This window comes from Hypanus sabinus, chromosome 4 (assembly GCF_030144855.1).
Source record: "Hypanus sabinus isolate sHypSab1 chromosome 4, sHypSab1.hap1, whole genome shotgun sequence".
In the NCBI taxonomy this organism is placed as follows: Eukaryota; Metazoa; Chordata; class Chondrichthyes; order Myliobatiformes; family Dasyatidae; genus Hypanus; species Hypanus sabinus.
In genome coordinates, this window is record NC_082709.1 from 149,305,867 (window position 1) to 149,309,418 (window position 3,552).

The 3,552-nt window shown below is 42.4% G+C and overlaps 1 pseudogene; it reads left to right on the forward strand.

Moving 5' to 3' along the window:
- The first annotated feature begins 766 nt into the window (after positions 1–766).
- On the forward strand, positions 767–1,977 carry LOC132392371 (transaldolase-like; annotated as a pseudogene).
- The last annotated feature ends 1,575 nt before the right edge of the window (positions 1,978–3,552 follow it).

Here is a 3,552-nt window from a genome sequence, read left to right on the forward strand (position 1 = left end):
AAACATTCCCCCTGCACATCCCCAGGAGCTTGAATCTTTCTTCAGCTGTAAGTTGGTCAGCTTCTAACCCTACCTTAAATTGTGCTTTGTTAAAGTGCTTGTCCGCAGCACAACATGGCATTGGAGTGTTCTTCCTTGCTGAAATGCTGGAGTATAAAAGACTCTTGACAGCTGTTTGCATGTTACCATATAAAATACACTTCAAGTGAAAAGAAACTTTTGTAGTTTATATTAGCATGTTAGTTTACAGTTGGAGATGGAACACCATCTGGGGCGACGCTGGGAACCCATTAACTCCAAAGATGTTGTCACTTCGCTCAGGTTTACTTCTAGGAACTCTGTTAAACTGTATGCACTGAGGAGCTCTGGCAAAATGGCTACCAATGACATATTGCTTTACTAATCTCATATTAAAAAACATAAACAGCTAATATTATCATGAAGATGAATCATGAGGATTATTTTGTTCAGTCAGAGAAGAATCCTTAACAAAGTTGATAGACCGGCTGTGGTGAACTACATATACCTGTCTGGACACGCTCCCCCCGCTGACTGCTCCTGTGGCTCCTCCCACAGACCCCGGTATAAAGGCACGGCTCCTCCCTCAGTCTCCAGGATGTTGTGCGGTGGTCGCTTGCTGCTTGTGCTTTCTTCCAGCCAATAAGAGCCTACGTTAACTCATGTCTCCGAGAGTTATTGATGGTGCATCACCGGGAACACTCCCAAAGGAATGTGTACAAATGAGAAACTTCAATGTTATATAAAAAAAGGGGACTCGTTGGCCAAGAGACAGAAGATGGCATCAGCCTTGGATCAGCTGAAGGAGTTCACAGTGGTGGTGGCCGACACCGGCGACTTTAACACTATCGATGCATACAAACCACAGGATGCCACAACCAATCCTTCCCTCATTCTTGCCGCTGCACAGATGCCAGCCAATGACAAACTGATGGCTGATGCGATTGAATATGGAAAAAGCCAAGGCGGATCTGAGGAGGAGCAGCTGACCAATATCATAGACAAATTGTACATCAATTTTGGAGTGGAGATTTTGAAAAAAATTCCAGGCCGGGTGTCCACTGAAGTTGATGCAAGATTGTCGTTTGACAAAGACAGCATGGTCGCAAAAGCCAAACGCCTAATTCAGATGTACAAGGGTGCAGGGATCAACAAGGACCGTATTCTCATCAAACTTTCTTCTACATGGGAAGGGATTCAGGCTGGCAAAATCCTTGTAGAACAGTGTGGCATCCATTGCAACGTGACTCTGCTTTTCTCATTTGCTCAAGCAGTTGCCTGTGCAGAGGCTGGAGCAACACTCATTTCGCCACTTGTAGGTCGTATTCTGGACTGGCACGTGGCCAACACAGATAAGAAAAGTTTTGAACCAAATGAAGATCCAGGTGTGCAGAGTGTAACAAAGTTCTACAACTATTACAAAACGTTTGGGTAGAAGACTATTGTCATGGGTGCATCTTTCCGTAATACTGGTGAAATAAAAGCATTGGCAGGCTGTGATTATCTAACAATATCTCCAAAATTGCTGGAAAGCCTCAGTAAAGACTTTGAGCAACTAACACCCAGTTTGAGTGTTAAAAAAGCGGAAGCACTTAACATACAAAAAGTTGAAATGAATGAACAGAAATTCCGTTGGTCTCACAATGAGGACCAGATGGCCGTAGAAAAATTGTCTGATGGGATCCTCAAGTTTTCGGCTGATGCTATTAAGCTAGAAAACATGATAAAGGAGCGACTTTTTGGTGCCAAGAATGGATGCTAGGAAGTCTCTTATGCATTTGGATAATTTGAATCATGTGGGTTGATGGAAGATTTGTTTTACTTTCTTTTTTGACCAGTTGTGTAAAAGGATCGCAATACATGGTGTATTGCTGAATCCAGTTTTGGACCATGCTTAATCCAGGCTTGTGCACTTTGGAGCAACTGTTTCTAATAAATACACCAACGTACCAAAAAAAAGGACCTGGCACAATGCATGTAAATGGCAGCAATGACAGCTGCACCTGTTTCAGAAGTGCCACAAGATCAGACAGTATGCTTAAAATATTTTGATGTCGTGTGGACATTTCTTGCTTCGTGAAGCCATTATAACATGAAACACCTGATGTTTGTGAACATTATCCTGATACTTGCAGGAAGATTTTTGCTGGAGTAAGTCCAACCTATCAAATAAAGTGTCATCTGAACATCCTTAATATCTTTATGCCAGAATTTACTACTTTTGCACAATAAACTCAAAATCCTTGGCATTGTTGTCATGTAAACAAAGTCACTGGAGAGACACAGTTGGTAGATGTGAAAAACAGTCTTTTTACTTGATACACACATTCAGAGAGAGAGACAGAGAGAAACAGAGAGAGAGAGACAGAGATATAGAGTGATACAGAGAGAGAGAGAGAGAGAGAGACAGACCGAAATACAGGAAGATATTAATAAGGTTGAAAGAGTGCAGAGAAGGTTTACAAGGATGATGCCGGGACTTGAGAAACTGAATTACAGAGAAAGGTTGAATAGGTTAGGACTTTATTCCCTGGAGCGTAGAAGAATGAGGGGAGACTTGACAGAGGTGTATAAAATTATGATGGGTGTAGATAGAGTGAATGTGAGCAGGCTTTTTCCACTGAAGCCAGGGGAGAAAAAAACCAGAGGTCATGGGTTAAGGGTGAAAGGGAAAAAGTTTAAAGGGAACATGGGGGGGGGGGGTTCTTCACACAGAGAGTGATGGGAGTGTGGAATGAGCTGCCAGATGAAGTTGTAAATGTGGGCTCACTTTTAACATGTAAGAAAATCTTGGACAGGTACATTAATGGGAGGTGCACGGAGGGATATGGGCCAAGTGCGGGTCAGTGGGACTAGGCAGAAGATGGTTCGGTACAGCCAAGAAGGGCCAAAAGGCCTTGTTTCTGTGATGTAATGTTCTATGGTTCTATGAAACAGAGACAAGCATCTCCTTCTTCACACCCACACTACAGACACCCAGATAACAAATTGAAATCAGCATTGTCTGGTCTTCCAATTAACTGTGGTTCACAGTTGTTAAGGACCCATTGTTCAGAGGTGCTACTTAGATTTAATACACAGTTCAGTTTTGCATCTGAAGACTTGTGGCTGAAGTTATATGCTATACAGTATGTGCTAACATCCACTAACCGGCCTCCTGTTTTAAGAAGTTCAGCATGTCTGTGATTTAAACTTTAACCCCTTTAAAGGAAAATCTCTCAGCATTGATTAAGTAGAACGGACTTGCTGCTGTGACAATCAGCGTCATGGTGACTACAATGATAAATACCACTGCACACATATTAAGTCCGTGCTGGTGGAAAAACTGCTACAGTGGTATGTACACCCACCAAATACTCAAACTGTGACAAGAGGGGATACCAAGCCATCAGCATAATGTCCCTTAGCTCTGATATTGCTTTGCTTTTATGGAGCATGTGGGTGTCATTGCCCATCTCTCATTGTTGGTTTGTTAGATTATTTCGGGGAATTAAAGAGTAAGCCATGTTAGTGTAGATCAAGTGTGACATATGG